Genomic DNA, 24,313 nt, shown 5'->3' on the forward strand with positions numbered 1-24,313 from the left:
GAACAACATTCCTATCTTTCCATAGAGAAAAAAAAATTTCATCCTAAAGGTATGCCAAATCTAAGTGAATTTTCGAGGAATTCTGGAGGAATCACCCAACAGGGACATGTGTCATGAAAATGGTTCAGGCCTGAAAGGCTTGAAAAAATCATGAATCCAATGCTAATAATTTTGAGCACGCTTACAAAACTGAAAAATATATAAAAAGGACTCAGGTTGACGATAGAAGGGGCATCTAGGACTAGGAACCCCAATGTTCTTGAGCTAAGGCCCCAGGGGAAGATGTTGGAAGGAAATGCACCAAGCAAAGTGGGTAATCTTGGGCTCTGTAATAGCACTCCAAATGGTGTCAAAACATTTTCTCCATTGAGAAAGTGAAGATTGCAAATGCCACCACTGGTTAAGCATGTCAACCATGGAAAGATGGGGTGAGAGTCATTTGTACCCCATATTGGGCTTATAATTAGCAAAAGGAGTGGCAGGATACCACTTCCAATCATGCCACCAAGGCTAAATACACTGAATCCCCACCTTATGAACTGGGTGCACAAGGATGGAAGATAGTAGAAGGTCAAAAGTCTATTGATCCATACTAACAAAGCGATACTGAACTTGCATATCTTCCCATGACTTGAAACTCATGGTGACTCTTGAAAAGATATCCTTAGGAGTTTGGATGCCATGTTTGAAAAATGCATAGCACTAGCACCTTGAATCTTGGTGAGAGGAGTACCTTGAATTGCAAATAGGGGAGACCACCAAATGTTATGTTGATTCAAGGAAAGCCCATTGCAAAACTCATCTCTAACCTAACGAAGCCACGACTTAAGAGCTTCCTAGGCTTTCCAGATACTCTTAATAACAAATGAGCCCTGAATGGCCACTGGTTCATGCATGATGAAAAGGGTTTGAAAAAACATCCCCTTCCACACAGGCCTATTAACAGGGAAGCCAGAAGAAATGTAGTGCCTTACCAAAATCTTTCAGGCTTCGTCCCGAGAAATAGCTTGGAAGGCCCTATTTTCAAGTTGAAAGTAGGCCAAGACCACTAGACTCCCTTGGGAGACAACAAAAATCCTAAGAAACTTTGTGAAAACCATGATGGTCAAAACTAGAAGCCCAAAGAAAATCTCTGAGAAAATGTTCCAACTTGAGATAGGAAGCTTTGGAGGGCGCCCAACAAGAAGAATAGTACACATGAGTGGCAGCCAGAATCTTAGAACAAATATGGAATTTACCAGCAAGAGAAAGTGGCTTGGTGATCCAGTAGTCAAGCTTTTTGCTAATCTTGGCCAGTACAACATTCCAAAGCTCCACATGAGAGGCTTGGAAGGCAAAGGGAATGCCAAGAAAGTGGAACATTTCCACGTGAGTAACCCATTTCCATTGGAACTGGCTGAGCCAAGGTGGAGTTGGCAAAAAAGACTGTCAGTAGCAGATTGTTTTATGCCATTGGATGGCAGAGCTAGAGGCTTGACAAAAGGTGTCTAGACAATTTAAAGCATTTTTGATATTTTCTTCATCCATAAGAAGCATAAGAAAGGAATCATCAGCAAAATGACCATTGACTAATTGGGAGGAAGATTCAGGCAAGGAAATGCCATGAACCAGCCCTGAAGACACAAAATGAGCTAGCAAATAACCAAAACCTTCATCAGCAAGGATATAAAGCACTGAAGCTAGAGGGCAACCTTGCTTGATTGAACGAAAAAGTCCAAAAGCCTCAGATTGTGAATTATTGATGGTAATGCAAGCATTAGCATCACAAAAGAGCATCTCCATGGACTAGAAAAAATTGGGAGCAAAACCTAGAGCTTGAAGCATAGCCAAGATGAAGGGCCATTCAATGTCGTCATAGGCTTTAGCAAAATCTATCTTTGAAAAGATAGCGTGCTACTTGGACTTGCGAACCCATTCCATACCTTCTTAGATAGCAATGATGTTGTCAAGAATATATCTAGACTTGATGAAGCCAGTTTGCTCAGGCCGCACAACTAAAGGCAACATGTGCCTGATTTTGAGAGGGAGCCCCTTTGCAATGATCTTATAAGACACATTCAGAAGGGTAATGGGCCTGCAATTGCATATGTCCTCAGGATCATCAGCTTTAGGTATGAATTTTATATTCCCTTTATTTATTATTGCTCCTAAGCTTTTAGTATGATATGCTTCGAGATAGACTTTGCACAGGTCAAGACCTATTTGTTCCTAGAGGTGTTTGTAAAATTCATAGGGAAAGCCATCACACCCAGGAGACTTGTCATCTGCCATGGAGTAAACTACCTCTTTAAGGTCTCTAAGGGAAAGAAGTTGCTCACAAAAGCACGTTGCTCAACTGCAAGGCAGTTTGGAGTAACAAGGGATACACTTTCTAAGAGCTTCCTTTTGAGTAACCAAATTTCCCTATGAAGCAAAGACATTCTTATAATGATGAACGAATGATTGTAGGATGTCAAGGAGACTGGACAGAATAGTCATTTCTTATTTGATCTTTTTAATCCCAACATTGGTATGACGGGCCCGAAAAGCCTGAAAGAACTCCTTCAAAGCTTTATCGCCAACCTCCAACCAGTGGAGACAGGCCTTGATTTGAGCTCCACAGGCAGCATAGTTGTCAGCAATTTTCTTGTCATGGTAAAGCTTAGCAAGGTGAATTTGCAAATCCACATCAAAGCAGTTGAAGGTGAGAGCCTCAAAGGCTTTTTTGAGAGCGAGGGTGTTGGCTTCATAAGAGCATTTCCTAAAAATTTCCTATTGGCACCCATAGATGCGCAAAATTTGAGTAGTTCTAGTAATGGCATCATTCCACCATTGAATCCATCCCCGTTGGGATGGGAAACGTGGCTCCAAATTCTAGACATGTTGGATGTGAAAGATGGTGGAAGTGTGCAGCATCATAGACGCATTGAGGAAGAACTGAGACTTGGCCACCTTGGGGACAACTATTTGCCAAGAAATGACAAAATAGATGGGATAGTGGTAAGATAATGTCACATCTATTAGGGGAATGACAGGTAGATCTTGATCTTTAGAAAAAGAGAAAAAAGATTGCGCTGAGATCATACCACAATCAAGATGTTTTAAAATGCGGTCAGAGCCAACTCGAAAGTTGGAGCAAGTGTGCCAGACCCCACTACCCTAGTGATGGTTTTTATTGGGATAAAAAAGGCCCAATTTATTTTGCATGTAGTACTAAGCTTCTCTTTCCTCAGCTATCCACCGAAGGGGCAGAATGCCATCTTTTTCAGATGCCACTTCAACCATATTGAAGTTCCCACACATGACCCAAGTAGTAGGAGGAAAGTTGTCAGCTAACCAAACCCACAACTGGGACCTTTCCACAACATCATTGGAGGCATAAACATTAATGACTCCAAAAGAATGATTGTGAATGGAAAGAAAAAGCCAGATAATTCTATGAGTGGGGTTAGAACGATGTGAAATAATAGCAGAATGAAGGTGAGGTGATAGGAGAGTAGCTACATCACCTCAGCCAAGTTCATGCTAAGAGAAAAACATAATGCCATCCTACCAAATGATGCAGCATGTAGCAGAAAGCATGAAACCAAAAATCTTAACTTCTTGTAGGTAGAGAAAATCTAAATTACCAAGTCTATGACGGGTGTCGCAGACATAGAATTTTTGGGGGAGGTCTGAAAGACCTCTAACATTCTAGGAGAGAAAGTTTATGAGAACTCTTCCATATCATCCTCATCCTCAAGAGAAGAGTAGCTATTTTACAAGAAGGTAGAAACCAAATGGAAGTCAAATGAGAAATCCTCTAACCTTACAGCTTTCTATTTCACTTCTAGTATCTCCACACATCCAAAAGGACTACAAGAATGTCTTGTTGTTGATGGAACGATGGAAGAAACTGCAAGAGGAGCATGAATCCTAGCCAAGATAGAAACCATGGTGGTTGCCTTAATCCCTTGTGTAAGTTAGCAGGGTTTGGAACCTCCAAAACCCCCCCAGAATAGATGCTGTAGAAGTTGCTTCTATCCCCACACTAGCTAGTGCAGATGCTCTTGTGGGAATAGGAGGAACTGTAGTGATCGTCGCATAAGATTGCTTGGGGGACAAGGGATTCAAGGGAACCTTGCCTCTGCACCCAAGAATAAACCATTCTTCCTTTTTTCCTTCGACTAGTTTGGCAAGCACTTCTTTAGGCATGGGCTTGACCCTAGGCATAGCCAAAGGGCAATCCTTGATATTGTGTTCTACGAACTAGCACCTATAATAGGTGTTAGGTAGATTCAAGTAAAGAACCTTCTTGAAGAAGGTTTGAGCTCCAATCTAGATATCCATAGAATCCTTGAGATCCTTGGAAAGATCAACTTTGATGCAAATGCATTGCTATGGGTGAGCATTAAAAAAATTCTTAGGCTCCTTGGTGACAACTTTTGCAAGGTTTTTGGCAATGGACTCAATGAAAGGCCAGCATGGCAAAGGAAGACCTAGAAACTTGACCCACATAGGAACTCTAATCTTTTTATCATTCAAGACTGTGAAGTCTTGGGACCATTTTTGGAAAACAAGCAGAGAGGAATGCACAGACCAAGGTCTGTTGTTAAAGACCATGCTTGCTTGCGACAGGTTAGCAAAGCAAAATTAAAAAAACCTTCAGTAAAGTTTTGCACAACATCAAGGTAGACTCCATGAGGAGTTCAACATTTGTTAACCTAGTCTCAGAGCATAGCTTCAGGAGGAGTCCTACCAACAAAATAACCTATCAAGGTATGTTGCTCTAACCAGTCACAAGTAGCATCAAATTCTTGCAAAGGAAGGATTATGTCAAGATTACCTCGTGAAAGACCTTTGGGACAAACTTGCATGGGTGTTTGTTCTAAGGCGGCACCATGGCAGTCTGAAGCAGCAGCGTGAATAGCAAAAATAATTGATTCACCACTAGCCGGAGCTATTATATCCTAACCTAAAAGCTCCTGCAGTAAATGCAGTTTGACAAATGGTGCCTATAGAAGGAAAGCTCAGACAAAGAGTCATACACAAGAAAACTGAAAGTTTGCATCAAGCAAGAAACCCTAGCAGAGCTATTATTCGAACTTTTTATTCCAAATTTTCTCAAAAATAAATAAATAATTTTTTTGGTAAACTCTTTCTGCACAGAATTTTTTACTCCTTCCATATTGCATCTTAAATAATTAATATTTTTACAAAAAAATTTACTTTTATAATAATTATATATATATAATTAAATTTTAAACTACAGAAAAATTATTTTATTTTACTTTCACAGATAGATAAAAAGCATAGATGCCAACCTTGCAGCTGGATTTTCAACCAGCTTCTTCTCCTTTCCAACCAGATTTTGAACCAGGTTTTCCTCCCCAGGGTAAAATCTCATTGTTCTCGAAAACATAAAAATCTTATATTTTGCTCTATTCTTTGCTGTTGTTAACTAATGACAGTTACCATTTTATCAGACGTATTCACAGAAAGAAGTTTCAATAATTCTGAAAAATCATCTACAGTAATTCCTACTACTTTAATGGGTAAGTAATTTGTAAGTTTCGAAATTTACTTTTTCCCATCAAAAACATTTGGCAACAATGTTATTTTACTTTTTTTCATTTTCCTCTGGTGCAGTGATTGCAATTGTGTTTTTTGGTATAATCTGTATCATATCCATGATGACTTACGAAGCCGAGCAAAAACGAGAAGGAAAAAGTTTCCCTTTATCTTCACCCCAAGTAAATATAAAGGAGCGATCTGATGATCAACAAAATTAGGTTCAATGAAGCTTATCTTCCAATCTGCAAATGGCTCCTCTGAGAACTACTACTCCTCATAGTAATTACACAATTCAAATAAATGGAATTGGAGAACGGGGAAGAATTGTAGATATAGACTCAGGTCTCTCCACTAATCAAGAACTACCACTTGTGCCTAGACATATTTATTCGAACCTCACACTTAATCAGATTTCTTATATCAAAAGCTATTGCCATGAGTCTCTTAAATTTGGGGAAGAAAGCTTTGCATGAGTTTACACTCCCATAAAATCATTCATGTTGATATCAAGCCTCAGAATAACATGGTGGATGTTAAGGATAACGAGGCAAAGCTTGTCGATTTTGGGTTATCTAGGCATGTGGATTGGGAGGGCACACAGAGGTCAACTGATAAAATAATAGGTACTAAAGGATATTGGGCTCCAGAGTATTGCTGGAATAACAAGCTGTCTTATAAACACGATGTTTATAGCTTTGGGATTATTGTGTTGGAGATGATAACGGGGCAGAGGCATGTTGATGAAGCACGGGGTTCAAGTCAGTTTCATATTCCAGGGTGTGAGGCACATGATAGAGAACAACCGTTTTGAAGAAGCTGTGGACTCTAAACTTAAACAAGATGGGTGGGACATCTTTTCTATAGAAGAAGCCTTCACTGTTGGAAACATTGCACTCACATGTGCTCACCCTGATAAGGCAGAGCGACCTACTATGGATCTTGTGCTCACAAAAATCGCTTCACTAATGAGCAGCGCCCACAAACATGTTAGTCTTGGGCAGGAAGAAGAAGAGGAGATTGCAATTGTAACTTCCACATGAAAAACTAGTCCATGTTCTGTGCACCAGAGGCAATAGGGGATACAATTTGGTGTTACCTGTTCATGTTATTTTTCACTAAGGAAGACAATTAGCATTGGGTTCATTTGGAACTATTCAACTTGACCAATAGATACATGATCTATTCACAATGATATACTTTTAATCATAATTTCTATAGTCTATTTTTTCTTATTATTCGTTCGTACAGAACTATAGATAACAAACTTAAATTAACTGGTGATTAAAAATTGTATTCTACGTCAATCATATTAAAGGGCTTATTTTTTAGAAATATTTGAGATATTTGTTGGGGATTGAAAAATTTTGTTCTTAAGTCATAATAATGTCATTAGTTTAACCCATAAAATTTTAAAGATTTTTTTGTAGATAGAAAATATTTATTATTCTTAAAGTTTACATGTGTTTTTAAAATAAAAACATATATTATGTTCCAAAATTTTGGAATAAGTGATAAATTAATAGATACAAAAATAAAGTGTCTATGGAAGATGAATTTTGTGATGTTCTATTGGCATGCTCCATTACTTTTACCATAAATGAGCAGTTATAGATGGAAACCTTGGCTACAACATATTAATTTGAGTAAAGTTGTGTCTATAAAGCCTACTTTCTACCTCCAATTTTGTTGGACTTAACTAGTGTACTAAGAAATTCAAAGCCAATGAAGAAACATTGAAAGTATTTTTAGTTAGAGGAAATTAATTTGGAAGTGGGATGTGTTATATATTGTATTGTATGACATTGATTGTGGGCTTATGATCATCTTTGCAATGTAGGGATTTGAAGTGGGTGTTTTATTTATTTTTTATTTAGTAGTCTTGTGGATAGTATTTGATATAGACAAAGTTCAAGATAATTCTTAGATGTTACTTTTTTCATTTTCCACAAATCATTTTAATGATTTTTTTATAAAGTTTTTTTTCCTTAATAGGATAGAAAAACAATAAAATACACATTCATATTAACTTATCCATAAATACCAATCTTTATTGTATAAGTTGGGTCTCACTTTTGGTCAAAAAGTTGAAGTGTTTTTCATGTTTTTGAAATATATTGTCTATTGATGCCAAAATTGAAGGTATTTAGATATAAAATATTAAAAAAATTCATAAATAAAAATTGTAGCATTTAGAATCTCCTTTTTGAATATGTAATTGAATTGTATGCCTATATGATAGATTATTGTTTTGGTATGGATCTTTAAAAATCACTTTTTCAAAATGCCTATTTTAGGAGCATACCACACTTGTGTACGGACACCATAATTTGACAAACTAAATGAATTAGTGTGAATCCTTTTAAATGAAGTCACCTGACACACCAAAGATTGACTTCTACTGGTAGACTCATGAGATCTAATATTAGTGAAGCCAAAAATTTGGTTGAATTTTTTTGGTAGGATAATAGAAGAGTATCACCTAATTTAATAGATGCTCTTAAATTGACAATTGGCTCAAAAATATGTGATCCACATCCAAAACACCTTTTTGACAAGACTCAAATTGAATTATTCAAAATTTTTTTAGATGATAAGGTGTTAACTATTACCATTAGTCAAAGATTATTTGAAAAGTGTAAACCATGGTACGTAAGGATTAACAAGGAAAGAATCAAATATTGTAAAAGTCATGTTCAATTTCATTACCATTATGAAGTATTTTGATCTATACATGGTAGCATCCATAGTATAGAAATATTGCAGGAATGTAGTATAAGAATAATACCTCAAACTATAAATGATTTCATATTAGGTTTTCTTTGTAAGCCACCTAATGGCCAATATTTAATTTTAAATGCATGTCTTTTTGGTACATTTGATATGTGTTGCAATCTTTCTTTTTTTTTTATGAATATTTGCATGAAAATTCTTTTACTACTTTTGGAATAAAATTAGTTGATGTAAAAAGATTCAAAACTATTGAAAGATGGGAAGATTGGAAGAAGGTATGATCTAGTTACAAATAAAGTTAGTTATCATGCATTTATGGATGAGTTTAAGAGTGTGATCATACCAAAATATGCTAAACACTCTCAATACTAGACAAATTGATAGAAAATTTTGCATATGTAAGAATACATTTCCAATTCGTACCATACTTTTTGTTATTAACTTTGCAGAGAACTACACACTTGCACCACAAGATGAGGTACAACCACAACATTACAATTTAGTGCAAGTAAGAATTTATGTTCATAACGTTTATAAGCATGTACCTAATAGTACTAAGGAGGATCAAAAAATATTGAGAGAATACCATTTATATATGAGTGATAATAAACTTCATTCAACTAATTTTGTCCAATATTCTTTCAAAGTTTTTTTTGATAATTTAAAAGAGAGATAAATTCAAATGACACAACATTGGATATGGCCAAATAATTGTACAAGAAAATTCAAGAATGCTAGAATATTTTATTGGTTGAGTAGGTCACATAGGAAAACTAATATCCAACATGGGTGGATTTTTTTGAGGTTGGACATAGTAAAGGAGAATATGATGGTGCTAGTGCATGCGCGAAGAGAGCCCTTTGCAGAGAGCAATTAAAATTTGAGGAAAAGGCCAAATTCAATATTGTGGAATGGTGTAACAAATATTTATACATGAGATCAAGTCTAAATTCTACAATTAGAAGTTTCTTCTACCTAGTTGAAGAGAAGAATATCCTTTCAAGATATGCCTATGACACAATTAGCAGGTTAGTTAAATAACATTCATTTAGGAGTTCGGATTCTAACACTTGGAGTGTATGGACTAGCGAGCTTGCTTTTTTTTTATTAGTTTTGACTTGCATTTGAATAAGAGGAATGAAAGAATACATAATGGGTTGAAGATCAGTAACATAAATTATTAGCAAACACTGACATAGATTTTTAAGATGATATAGTAAATGAAGACCCAAATGTTACATTTGCATCACATGATTTTGGTTGTATTTCAAACCTCATACAACTTGGTATGCACAATTTAATTAAATTTTTTTGTGATCACACTTTAATTTATTTATGTACAAAATGAACATATTGAATATTGGCTAGCTAGATGTGTGGAACCTAAGAAAAGATTGATATGTCATCGAGTAGATGATGATGGTTGTGAGTATCCAATTGGGTCCATTGTTGTAGCTAGCACCTAGCTATGTACATACCTAACAAGAAGAAATTGTTTATCAATGTTTGAAGACTACCAATCAGAAAAGAAGATTTTACACTATTCTCATTTGGTTATGGCAATGAATATCAAATTGGAAAGTTACAAAGGGAGACCCACCAATAACGTATTATGGACAATTTCAATGGATGAGAATGAGACAATCATAGATGCATTACAAAAGAGAGAGAATGTAGATGGTATAGTGGGATGACTTCATTTAAATCAAACACATGTAAGTTTTTTTCTTTATTGTGCTCTTTTTATATATGTACTTATATAATTTAAATGTATATAATCATTTTCAATAGAAAATTAGAGAACTTATATAAACCTTATATTAGTCAGGCCTCAATTACAATTTTTTTGGAATTACAAGAGAAAAGGTAAACTTCTTGGGGGGGTGGTGAGGTGAATCAATAATTTAAAATTGACCCATAAAAATTTAACCATACATCCATCACATGCATTCAATAATTCAGTTGAAATAACATGTAAAGCATATTTATCTAAATCATATAACCATGTAAGCATTCACACACAACACAAGATATGATTACCCAAAAACCCTCTAAGTGAGAAGGTAAAATTGGGGTGGGGATGACATCCACAAATCTTCACTACTATATTAATAAAGTGTATTTAATGAAGGTTACACTATTTCGACCATGAAACATGATCTACCCTATGAAAGGCTTTCCCTGTTAAAGGCTTACAAAGACTATTAGTTTTTGCCTTGTTAAAGGATTTCAACACCGTGTTAGAAGTGTGCCTTGTTAGAGGACTTCAGCTTACAACTAATTAATGACTCTATTAAATGATTTCATATAGCCTATTAGGACTACTCTACTAAGAGATTTAACTAAAATGACCTGTTAAAATGTCTTAGCATAGACCTTGTGGTTGGCACTTGCTTGCTTGATAAAAAATCACCTCTAAACAATATCTTCTTGATCCTTCATGATTAGATGTCTCAATGTTGTATCATTTACTCTATCCTCTATTCTTCTCTAACTGATTCTAAAATTCACTCTTTCTTCATAACTTCTAAGTTACCTTGAATGCTCTACATGCCAACTAACTTGTTTTCACCTTCAACTCTCCATCCAACCATAGATATTTTTGGGTTTATGTCCTCCTTAAGAAGAATTAGGTGGCTTAGGGTTAGGTATGAATCCATAGATGAGATTCATCCATTTTACCACTTAATCCTTCCCTTTTTCTAATTGATTGCATGTAAATACATAGGGAATCCAAATAGAGATTTTTCCTTATCTTCAAAATATCAAAATATAATCTTAAGTTGGCTCAAAAATGGTTTACATAGTTATATGTGCCACTACCAAAAAATATGTCAAAACTATCACTTGGCATATGAAGTCTTTGATGCTCTACATGCACTAATCTTTATAATATGACTCACTATCTACATTACTCGATGTCCACTATCTACTCAGCTCCTTAATCAATTGGCATGGTCTATCTGCTCAGCACATGAGTGACTAGGTAGATGGGTGACTCAACACTCATTGCAACTCAGCATGGTCTAATATTTACATGTTGTGCTTAAAATGTATTACTTATTCAAGATAAACTAAGTAAATGACTTAAGGGTTTTGACACTCACTTGTCAAAACCAATCTGAGATCAACAATCTCCCCCTTTGACATGAGTGTCAAAAACACTTGAATATACAATATTATCCTTAATCTTCTTGAGCATAACATATCCATGACTTAGCTTATATACAAAATTTAAAAATTTAAAAATTGTGCACTAACTTGTATACCTCAAAAATTTATAACTCCCCTTGAGTCAATGTGTTTGATTTGTATCCAAAATCTATGCTCCTTTCTGAGTAAATGTGTCTATATTGATACAATATGACTTCAATGTGCTAAATCTAATACTCTTTCTTCTAATATGCTCTCCCTTAGCTGATATCTATCCCTATTTGCTACTTTCTCCCCAAAAATGTATATCTCCCCCTTTTTTCATACTCCCTCATATATATTATATTTCTCCCCCAAAAAATATATCTCCCCCTTTTTTACACTAATGTCAAATGGGTTATACACCTATGGAGTGTTTGTCCAAAAAATATTTATGGACATCCATTATTATCCTTAGAGCTACATCCCAGTTATCACATGCAACATCCACTAACTTAATTTGGATTGCAAGCTTGGTAGCAAGGTGTACTAGACTATCTAAAGTAGAAATATTGGGGTCTTTCTTCAATAGAGTTTCAGCATAGCCTAGCTCCTTGTGCATTATCTCCATATGTGGAATGAGGGTAGTCTAAATACTTGTCAATTTGACTCTAATGTTAGCCTCATCTATTGTTAAGATAGCTAACTAACTTTGCATTTGAAGCAATGTTCTAAAATGCTTCTCACTCTAAGCTATATTTGTAGGTAGGCTTGCACCTAATGTAGATATTTTGCTTTCTAGACTCAAAATGTGACTTCTAGTCTCTTGGGTCAAAAGTGTAGGCTTGCATAGTTTTTTGTTTAATGAGAATATATTCTCAAGTTCCTCCTTTACATCCTCAACTTGGTTGCCAATGCAACTTGATTCAAAACTATCTCACTAGATATTATCTCATTTACTTTTCTTTGAAGCTTCTTTTCAGACCATTCTAATAGTTTTGTATTTGTATCAAGGTCTTCATTACTAACCTTCTCTATTATGTCTATCAATTGTTCTATTATTGGCCTTGTATCTTTAGGAGTTGGTAGGCTAAATACATCTAGAAAGATGTCCTTTGTATCTTTAAGTTCTTGTTTCTTTCTATGTTCTCTCCTAAGCATTTCTTGATTCTTTTTCCTTTCGAAGGCTTGTTGTAAAATGCCTATTTGCTCCAATGTCATAATATCATAGTCATACTTTGGAATAAAAATTTTTTCATTAAAGATTATTTATCCATAATGTATTACCTTGAAAACATTTGATGAGCTTGGGTTGGCCCTAACATTTGTAATGGGGTAGCATCTATGCTCGACCACTAAAGAGTTTGCGTAGGAGTGGCAGATGCTGATAAGGCTACTAGTGCTTGGATGGCCACTTTTTTGCTCACCTTTAGTTTTTTCTCTTTAGGCTTGCCCTGTTCTATCACTATGACTTTACTTGCACCTTGTTCTTGTGTTGTAGGTACAAATGAATCTATCTATCATGTTTCCTTCTATTGTCTTGTGATTGTTTCTTTCTCTTCTACTTTCTTCTCAATTGTATTGACCTTAGTAGATGTATCTACTATTATTTGGATCAAAAGGTTGTACATGAGTAACTAAAGGGATGATGGAAGGTTTTTCTTGTGGATTCATCTTTTCCCTTGTGACATTAGTTATTACCTTCTGCAGTTCTTCCACACTAACCAAAATAGGATTGCCACATAGTTTTGCTTGCAATGTAGATTGATCTAAAATATTTTTTAAATATTCTATAGTAAGAGGATTGATATTATAAGCTGATGGATCAAAGACATGCTTAATTATTATAGTTTTAGTGGTTTTGGTTTTATCATGAGGAGGAATGACACTCGACAACTGTGTATCTTGCACACTCTATTCTTCTTGCTGCTACTCAACTGTTGCATTGTCATCATCTTGCTTGTCTATCTCTCCTCCAACTATATTATCTTTTTCATAATATTCCTTATCATATTCTTTTTCATCATCTTCATTATAATCTTTTCCATCATCTTTACCCTCTGAAGGATTAGCTTCTTCTTTCTTGATAGTGGTTAACACATAAATGAGTTTCCATATTTGTGTTGATTTCTTAACAACATATTCAATATTCTTTTGGAGAATGCTAAAGGCTTTATATTTAGGTGTGAACCTAATTTCATATTTCTTGGCTACCTTAGAAATTTTTCCCTTTGAAAACTCTAGCATTAATCTAGACATTTTTGCTCAACTAAGTCTTATAGACTTTTAGGTATAGAGTTGGAAAATTTCAGTGGTGTTGTCTAAAACTTTGACATCATGGCATATAATGCCTCTTCCAATTGGTGTTTCTCTTCTTTTCCCAATCTATCAAAATCAATATGTCTAAAACATGATAAATTAGCATTTAAAAAAAAATCACATAAATTGTCAATATCACAAAGAGGATTATGACTCACCACCTTGAATTGATTGTTATCATCCAAATCAATCTTCTCTTTATCAAAATCTAGTTGAGGCATATACTTCTTTTTCTATCTTTTTTAATCCTTGTCCACCTTACTCTATTTTCTTAGTTTTTTCCTTGGCCTTTTCAATGGTTTCACATGTGGTGACCCTTGTAGCAGGTGTAGTAGGCTTTGGATGGCTTGGTTTAACAATTTTCTTTGCCCTTTCCACTAGCTATGCCTTTTCCTTCCTCTTATGTGACTCGGCAAGAATGGGTGGTTCTTCAACTTTTTCACCATTGGCACCTTCAGTCATCTCCTCTTATTTTTCTTCTCCCAATCCTTGAGCTAAAGCTAGAGGTTCTTGAGAGCTTGTTTTTGTTCTTCCTCTTTATCCTTCTCATCTTCTTCTTCTTCCTCCTCAACATCTCCAAATCTTGCTTTTAACTTCTTTACTAGTTTGTCCTTTTTCTTGATTATGGAGGCAGTCTTCAGTTCCATGACAATCTTTGGTTTCACCATCTCATAATTTTCAAAAACTTTCGTAGTCATATCTACTTCTTGTACAAGTAGAGTTGTTATGGCTGCTAAGGTTTCATATACATTTACCTCATAACCTAAGGGTCTCAACCATCTTACCCTAGGTGTGGCAACTTGCACAAATGTGTAGTCAACATCAACATGAAAACATACATCATTATAATGTTTCTCAAGTATGGAAACTAGTATTCTGAGTCTCTTCTTCATTCAATTCTTCAAATCTTCAAAGTAACTAGTCATTATGGATTAAAAGTTTTCTCCTAGTTGCTCAATGTAACCACCTATTTGTACTGAAATTTATCTATTAGTCTTCCATCCTAACATTCCAAATGAGGGAAATGTGTTCTTTACATAAAAGAATATACAAACTAGTATAGAACCAAACTTGCACTATGCACTCTTGGTTTTCCTTATTGCTCCAAGGTTCTCCATAAGTTTTTAAAGCTGAAGTTTTGCTAGTTCATATGTATGATCTTTCTTGACAATTTTATAACCAATAGCCACAGCTATGCAGGGTACACTATTCAATCTATTGGATTAATAGAATTTATGTGAAATTACCCTTATAGAAAAATTGATAGGAGGATATATGATTGTATCTATAGGCATACCTCTCTTATTCCAAACTACTCTAGTATTCTTCTCAAACACTTGGAATCATTTCTGAGTGTCTTGGTTTGATCTAAGGTTTGATAACTAGCAACCCTATGAATTATTCTCTTTTTTATTTTGATTGATCCTCCTTCCAAGCACAAGGAACCATCATGAATTTGTCTTAGCACAATTCGTATCCACTTAGTTTTTAATACATTCAAAAAATGTAGGGCTCGTGTTAAACCCTTTTTTCTAAACAATGTTGTATTCTTCCTTCAAAACACCATTTTCTCACAATCTATTGCATGCACCTCTTATTTCCATTTCTCTAATTCTTCCTATCTTGCAATTGTAGCATTTCCTTACATCTTGCACCATTATCACATTTTTCAGAATCATGGACAATGCACTAGAAGGGTCTTGTTTATAGGCAATGTTAGGAATGGGTTTAAATACAAGCTACTTAATTTCATTGCTAACTAGCTGAACATTTAAAATTCCTTTCCATTCAATATTTTTTGAACTTGATGCCTTTGTGACAAGCTAGGGTTTACAAAAATTTAAACTACATAGCTCGGCTCTTGAGAAATACCTTAGAGAATTTGGTGAACTGGCAATGAATCACTACACAAATCTTCCACAATCACTTCTAATAAATTTCTAGGTCACTTCTAGCTCTTCTCACACTTTCTTGATTTTGAAATGATGAAAATTGAGCTAAAATCGATCATATACCCTTTGAAAACATTGCATTTAATGCTAAGTGCTTACACAACTATAATCTCAACAATAACCAATTTTGGGTTCGTTGGGGATCCATTAGCATTTCCATCATTCGGCAGCTATGAGCTCGACATCGACTACCTAGTCTGACAACTCAACATCAACTAGCATTTGACTTGGTACATATAGGAAACTATTCATACTCAGCAACAATATAAAAAACTTAAAGATTTTTCTTGAATTTGTAATGAAATCTTGTATCTTTATTCATGCTAATGTATTATTTTTAGTACTATCTCCTTTTGGAATTGATGCATGATTTATCCTTTAAATATTAGTCCCACATACCTCTTATTTTCCTAGTTTGATGAGGTGTGATCACCCAAACCATTGGGTGAAGTGATCCCTTCTCCATTTGATGTGCTGCAAACATATTTCTTTTTCCATGTCTTTCTCATCTCATCTCTAATTTGTTCAAAATTTTCCTTGCCTTTACCTTTATCAAATTCACAACTTGGTGCCTTTAACCTAGTTGGACAATATTTATTGATGTGACCAGTCTTCAAATATCCAAAACATGTAGTTTGACTTAACCATCTTTTGTAATTTCCATTGAAGTGTGTAATAATACAATTTTCAAGAACATGTAGATATTCATGACAATAATGAAAGCTAAATCTTGTATTATAATTTAAATTGTAGGAGTTTCCATTGTTTCTTACCTTTGTTGTCTTGTTTGATGACCATATAGATTTGGATCTGCATTCAAAAGCTCCATGTCAATACTTCTGACAACTATAGCAATATCCTTCAAATCATTGTGTATACATGGTCCTAGTTCTGCATTCATGTGCCTAATGACCTTGCTTGTTGCACTTATGACAATGAGTCATCTTCTTAGGCTTGACATTCTAATTGGTAGTTTTTCTCCTGCACACATTTGTAGTATGTCCTTTCTTTCCACAATTATGACAAGTATGTTTGGAGTTCTTACCTTTGTTGTTCCTTTCTTTTGCAACTTTGGATGATTCTCCTTCTTCAATACTTGTGTAGCCCAGTCTTGATGTATCATTTTTTGATCTAGGGGATCTCAATAATTGCTCAAAGTATTTGATAGCTTCATTTTTCTTGTTGAAACTTTCAAAAAATTCATTTTCTCTCTTTAGATCATTCTATAATTATTCATTCTACAACTTCAATGTAGTTATCTAAATTTCCTTGACATTCAGTTCATAGTTAGCATTCATCATTTGACTTAAGGTATCGAATTCCATGTTGGAAATCTTGGTTAGCTCTCTTGACTTCTCTTCCAATTTGTTGGCTAGAATTCTTTTCTATTCTTCAATCATAGATTTTTCTTCCATAGCTTTCTTCTTTTGTTCACTCACTTCACATAGAAATATAGCTTGTGATTGTTGTTCTATCTTGAGATTTCTAATTTCATCTGCTTGGACTCTATTCTTTTCTATTAGATCTACAACTTTTGCATCAAATTCATTGGAATCACCATCTAAAAATAGCTTGGTAGTGTCTATATCTTTGTATTGTAAGAATTTTCCTAAGGGAAAAATTCACCCAAGAACTAAGAACTCAAACACAAGCACAACTGTAGACCAAAAATGGAGAGAGTATGATCAGAATAACAATGTATTCAATAACTTGATACTAGAGTACATTAGGAGTGCCTAAATATAAAGGCCTCGGGAGAGTTTCTAGAATGCATAGAAGTTAGCATCACAATGTGTCATACAACCAAGCACATGTCCACCAGATATGGATTATCCTCCATTAAGCATGGAAGTAAGTGCGGTGATGTGAGGATAAGCCTACAAGGGTGGGACATGCAAAATAGTGTTGTAGACACCATGTGCTCAAATAGAGGTGCATACTCCTGTGTTGCCAACATGACAACTCACAAGGTTGCACAAACTCCTAAGTGTCTCATAAATAAAAATAATAAAATAATGCATTAACCTAAGTAAACTTAAGTAAGTGTAAATAGTAAAGTACTAATTTACACCAACACCCCCCCTTAAGTGCAAGTTAGGGGAATGCGCTTAAGCTTATGAACTAGGATGAAGATGCAAAATGGGTCCCGACTACTAGGCCATGTAAGGTACCTATTTAAATAATGAAAATGCAATCTCCCATAAAGCGGGGAAAGAGGGAAAACCTCATGGGAAAAGCCCTCCCCCAAAAAGAGAGATAAAGAAGGATGCATCGATGGATGGAGTAATCAAGACCCCCCCATTACAACATACATCTAGTATATACAAAAGATAATGAGAGAAGGAAGAGAGACAGAATAGGCTCCCCCCCCCCCTAAAAACAAAAAAAAAGAAGAATGCCAACAAGTGAAAGCTGCTCCGATGAAGAAGCTGGTCCAAAAATGCAAAATAGTGTTCCTCCCCTTAGGAAGAAACAATGCCCAAGGTATGTCCTAAAGATGTGTGCTAGCCCTAAAACCTGCTCAAGTATCCCTGTACTAATGCTAATGTTCACCCCTTCCAACTGTGCTAAAAAGAATAAATGTAAATCTGGCAAGGATGTCTGCTAAACCTATTCCACTAAACCATCTATCTTCTCTACTGACAAAGATGCCTCCACTAATTGCTGTTCATAAGGATCCACAATCAAGCCAACCTGTGCAGATTGATCATGTAGAGAATGGACATGAGGGTCAGAGTGAGCCCTCGCAACAACTGTAGAAGTGTCATCATCAATGAGAAGATGTGTGTCTTCAAGTCTATCTCCCAAGTCAAATGAAACTAGAGCTGGAAGACAAGATGTACCATGCTGTGATGGACCTTTCACTGTGGCAATATAAGCACGTGGACTGGACTGATGTGACCTCTCACTGCAACTATTGACAGAACTCCACATATCTGAACCTGTTGAAGCACTATCATTGGTGTCACTATCAGTTTCCACTATGTATGAAGTGCGGAGAGGAGTAGAGGATAAGCTCGGTGAACTTTCCTCAAAGTGACCATCCTTCTCCATAAAAATTTCACGAGTCTCTGGATCCATTAGTCTATAAGCCTTTGCATTGTCTTCATAACCAATAAAGGTACACGGCCTAGGTGTCAGTGCCTTGCAACTCTTGGAAGATAGGTTTGCCCATGCTGGACAACTGAAGACTCTAAGGTGACTCACAACTGGTTTTTTGCCACACCATACCTCAAAAGGAGTCTTGCCATCTAAGGTTGGATGAGGAGACCTATTAAGTATGTGAGTAGCACTTCTAATGGCTTCAACTTCAAGTGTAGGATCAAGAGACTTGTCCTTTATCATGCAACTTTCCATGGTATTAAGAGTCCTAATCCTCATAGCTACAACATCTATCTTGTGCGAACTAAATGCTGGTGAATTCTGAGGATCAATGCCCTAAATTTAGCAAAAGTTCTTAAGTCTTCTGTCAACATATCTGTTCTCATTGTCCACTCTTAACACTTTGATGGCTTTCCTTGACTTGTGTTCAACATGAGTCTTGAAGTCTTGAAGCTTTTGAACCACTTCATTCTTATGATGAAGGAAGAAGACCCAAGTGAATCTCGAAAAGGCATTAACAAATGCGAGTATGTAGCAGCCTTAGCTGACTGAAGTCACTGCAAACGGTCCTGCTAATACCATGTGAACTAGCTGAAGAACAACTGGAGCTCAAGAAGACTTCCCTTTATCATACTTCTCCTTGAGATTCATATCCACTCAACAAGATGAACACTCTCCCTTCGAAAATTTGATATTAGGCAGACCTTTGACCATGTGTTTTGAGCAAAGTTGCTAAAGAGAGCGGGAGTCAAGGTGACCAAACCACTCATGCCATAAATTGTTGTTTGAAGTGGAGTGAGTTAACAAGGCTTGATAAGAACTCTTAGGCATAAAATGGGAAAAGGAGTATAACCTCTTGTCATCATTGACTTTCCCAACTACTACCAATGAATCATCTCTGAGACTTCACACCATCATTGAATCTAGAAGGAACTCAACCGTATGACCATCTCCAAGGTGAGTGATTTGGTAAACTAATAGGAGATTGGAGCTTAGATTGGGAACATAGAGCACATCTTTGAATTCCCCATCTTCCATTTCTACATGTCCTTTCCCTTCAACTTCCATCTTAGCATCATCTCCCATGAAGATGTGTGCTACCTGTGACTGCTTCAATGAAGAAAAATCTTGCTTTGAACAACCCATGTGGTAGGAGGCACCTGAGTCAAGTATCCATTCCAAAGAAGAAGTTGTGTTGGCCATAAGTGCTTGACCTTTACCGTTCAAAGAGGTAGGAGTAGAATCCTTGGAAGTACCTAGCACTTGAATCTTATTCTTCTTGAGTAGATTTTCTAACTCATTGATTCTTTTTGTCTTGCAATGATGCTCGTCATGATTTGGCTTTTTACAATATGCACAAAAGAGTTTTTCCTTCATTTCATTACTTCCTTTCTTGTTTGAAGAAGAACCGCCTTGTTGAGAGGAGTCATGTTGTGTCTTAGATTGTGTTTTTTGCTTCTACTGCTTTTTCTTGTTGTTGCTTTTTCCCCCTTGACTTGATTTGGAATCATCACTAGCCACCAAGGCTTTGGTCTTAGGTGACTTGAGAAGGCCAAAATCCACCAAGTAAGATTCTTCAACAATCAACATGCCTACAAATCCATCAAAGGAAGGCTTCTGGTAAGAAGATCTCATGGTCAACTTGTGAGTATTAAAACTTGAAACAAAGTTAGCATACTCTGTAGGTAGCTTCTTCAGGATGCGATGTATCAACCTCTCATCCTTAATGGGATTTCCACAATCTTTAAGAAGTGCCCTATACTCATTGACTTTGATGATATAATCCTGAATTGTGTCATAATTTTTAGGATCTAAGAGAATTAGATCATCCTCAATTTGAAATCCCTTTTCTTCATCCACTTTACCATACAACTGTTCAAGTTTATCCCAAGCTTCCTTAGATTCTGAACAATTTCTAATGTGAAAGAGAAGATCCCCATGTATACAACTTTTGATAACACCTAAAGCTTGTCGGTCATGAATTGTCCAATCAATGAGTTCTTTAGCATCAGTAGGTTTAGTGATTGTGCCATCAACATACAAACTATATCATTTTTCCATTAATCTACTCCATGCAATATCTTTCCATGTAGAATAGTTGCATGAAGTTAGAGGAGGACATTTAAAACCCATGATGCAAAAATGAAAGAGCACAAAATAGAGACACAAAAACATGGTACACCCCCCCCCTTTTCACTCAATCAAAAGAAACCCCCAAAAGAGATGCTTTGGCACTTTATAAGTAGTGCGTTTACAATGAGCCACTTGTCAAAATGAACAAAGTGGACTTTCTAATTTGGCTTTTACAACTACCTTATGAGGCTTAAATTTTTCACTTAAGCACTGTAGCTTAGATGTACAAAAATTCTGAAAAAGAATGAAAGCTTACAATGCCAAAGAAGGCCTAATTTTGAAAGTGAGAAATTTGTCCACACAACCCTAGAATTTGACTTCAAATTAGGAAAGTAGATGGAAAAAAGTGCACTTTCAAAAAAAATAGAACCTAAAAAACTGAACAGATGTGCCCGTACGAAGCTTCTGAAGTTACAAAATGCAGGATTATGCATGTATAGTCACCAAAAAATGCAAATTTTGCAAAATATATGCACCAAAACTAGAAAAAAAAACTACCACTAGAAAATTCAAGAAATTTTACCTAATTTCAAAAAAAATTGCACCTAAATTGGAGTTTGGATGTCCAAGATATGGGCTCGTAAAGTCAGACTGCCAAACTGAAAAGCATTCTGGAGAGGGGTATGGAGGAGAAACTGTGAGTCTAAATTTGATAGTCAAATGACCATCAACATAGTTCTAAAATTCTTGGGAATGACGTTTACATGAGCATCAAATTTAGCCTAGTGAAATGATGATGTCAGACAAAAAATTAGCGTTCTAGGTGATGTGGCAGTTGTACAGATTGTCTGTACTGTATGGAATACAGAATGTATGGAAAATGATAGTGTGAAATGCTGATCGGGCATACGTGGCATTGAAAGATCTGGCTAACTTGGATAGGTACAGTCAGATGCTGACTGTATAGGGTTCTGCGTTCGTGGATGGTGACGGGGCAGTGCAGGTATGCTGACTGTATGTTGTGTCAACACTATCCATGTGGGCGAGTGTTTGATTACTGTGTGGCACCAGGTTATAATGTAGAGCTCTTAGAAAAGGAGTGCAGGTGGGAAAATTTAATATTTTTGATGCCGAAAGTTGTAAATTCTAACATCATAATTGGAAGTATTATCCCACATTTGTGGGCAGGCGAAACTCTGCACTGTTTATATACAATGTTCTGCAGATGGAAAGCAAATGAAGAGCCTTGTCTGCCAGTGATAGCCACACCAGAGGTGGTGGATACTGCCGGTTAGTGAAATATTCAGCCGTCGGTTGAGTTTGTAGCTGGCCACTCCGAGATCGTCGATTATGAATTAGAATGCTGGTAAATGGATGTGCCAGTTTGGAAATAGCTCTTGTCAAAATTAGTAGGGGTTTGCAGAGTTAATGATAATACCCTGTGAAAAATAAATGCATCCACCACAAATTTGCAGTACAGGATCTGACAGCCCGTACTGCAAAAAAATTTTCTCTGACGAGCTGATTAAAAAAATTTGAACATTTCAAAAAATAAATCCAAAAATTATAGAGAATTATAGATCCAAAAATCAAACAATTAGATTAATAAAAATGATCATACCCAATTGAAAATTAGGCCTTTGGGTTCTGATTTGCAAAAAAAATTTTCCACACGGTCGAATATGGGCCAAGGTAGGCGTGCTTATAGTTGATTTTCACTGTTTCAGTGTTCTAGATGCAATGGAGAGGTCAAATCTGATGTTGGACGCTCCCAATTTTTGTAGCACTCCAGATTCAGGCTAAGGTAATGAAGCAAGCAAGAGGTCTCGAATGGCTATGTGATGAGAAAGTCTCCAAGCTCTGATACCATGTAAGAATTTTCCTAAGGGAAAAATTCACCCAAGAACTAAGAACTCAAACACAAGCACAACTGTAGACCAAAAATGGAGAGAGTATGATTAGAATAACAATGTATTGAATAACTTGATACTAGAGTACATTAGGAGTGCCTGAATATAAAGGCCTCAGGAGAGCTTCTAGAATGCATAGAAGTTAGCATCATGATGTGTCATACAACCAAGAACATGTCCACCAGATATGGATTATCCTCCATTAAGCACCAAAGTAAGTGTGGTGATGTGAGGATAAGCCTACAAGGGTGGGACACACAAAACAGTGTTGTAGACACCATGTGCTCAAATAGAGGTGCATACTCCTATTTTGTCAACATGACAACTCACAAGGTTGCACAAACTCCTAAGTGTCTCATAAATAAAAATAATAAAATAATGCAATATAATTAAATAATGCATTAACCGAAGTAAACTTAAGTAAGTGTAAATAGTAAAGTACTAATTTACACCAACATGTATAATATGTCATTCTCTACAATATCAATCTCCTCCCTTCTCTTCAAGGATTTCTTTAGTTCCCGTCTTGTCTCATTTAGTTGATGTAGTATGAGATGTTCTTCAATCTCCTAGTTTTCAATAGTCTTTCCCAAATTGTAGACTTCCATTTCAAGACCTTTCCACAAAGCTACAAAGCTTTCCTTGTAGAGAACTTGGCTCTGATACCAATTGTTGGAATTACAAGAGGAAAGGTAAACTTTTGAGGTTGGGGGGTGAACAAGTAGTTTAAACATAGACCCATAAAACTTTCACCATACAGTCATTACATGCATTCAATAATTTAGCTGAAATACCATGTAAAGTATATGCATCTAAATCATATAACTATGTAAGAATTCACACACATAACGCTAGATATGAGTACCCAAAAACCCTCCTAGTGTGAAGGTAAAACTAGGGTGGGGATAACACCCACAAATCTTCACTATGACAATAATAAAGTGTATCTAATGAAGGTTACAATGTTTTGACCATGAAACATGATATACCCTATGAAAGGTCTTCCTTATTAAAGGCTTACAAAGAATGTTAGGGCTAACCTTGTTAGAGGATTTCAACACCTTTTTAGAAGTGTTCCTTGTTAGAGGACTTCAACTTACAAGTAAGTAAGAACCTTGTTAAAGGATTTCATACTGCATATTAGGACTACTTTGTTAAGAGATTTAATTGAGATCAACTATTAAAATGTCTTAGCAAAAATCCTATGGTTGGCACTTTCTTAGCTAATATAAGATCACCTCAAAACAATATCTTCTTGATCTTTCATGATCAAATGCATCAATGTTGTATCCTTTACTCTATCTTCTATTTTTCTCTAGCTAATTCTGCAATTTATTTTTTCTTCATAACTTCCAAGTCACCTTGAATGCTCTACATGTAAACTAACTTGTTCACACCTTCAACTCTCCTTCATCCAAGCATAGATAGTTTTGGGTTTCTGTCCTCCTTAAGAAAAATTAGGTGGCTTAGGGTTAGCTATGGATATATGACTGAGATTCATTCATTTTTCTTCTTGATCCTTCCCTTTTTTCTGATTAGTTTCATGTAATTGCATAGGGAATC

The 24,313-nt window shown here is 35.8% G+C and overlaps 1 pseudogene; it reads left to right on the forward strand.

The window, feature by feature from the left end:
* The first annotated feature begins 6,001 nt into the window (after positions 1-6,001).
* Positions 6,002-6,572, forward strand: LOC149544034 (putative serine/threonine-protein kinase PBL2; annotated as a pseudogene).
* The last annotated feature ends 17,741 nt before the right edge of the window (positions 6,573-24,313 follow it).

Source organism: Cupressus sempervirens, chromosome 8, assembly GCF_028749045.1.
Source record: "Cupressus sempervirens isolate cs-2001-9-10 chromosome 8, ASM2874904v1, whole genome shotgun sequence".
Lineage (NCBI taxonomy): Eukaryota > Viridiplantae > Streptophyta > Pinopsida > Cupressales > Cupressaceae > Cupressus > Cupressus sempervirens.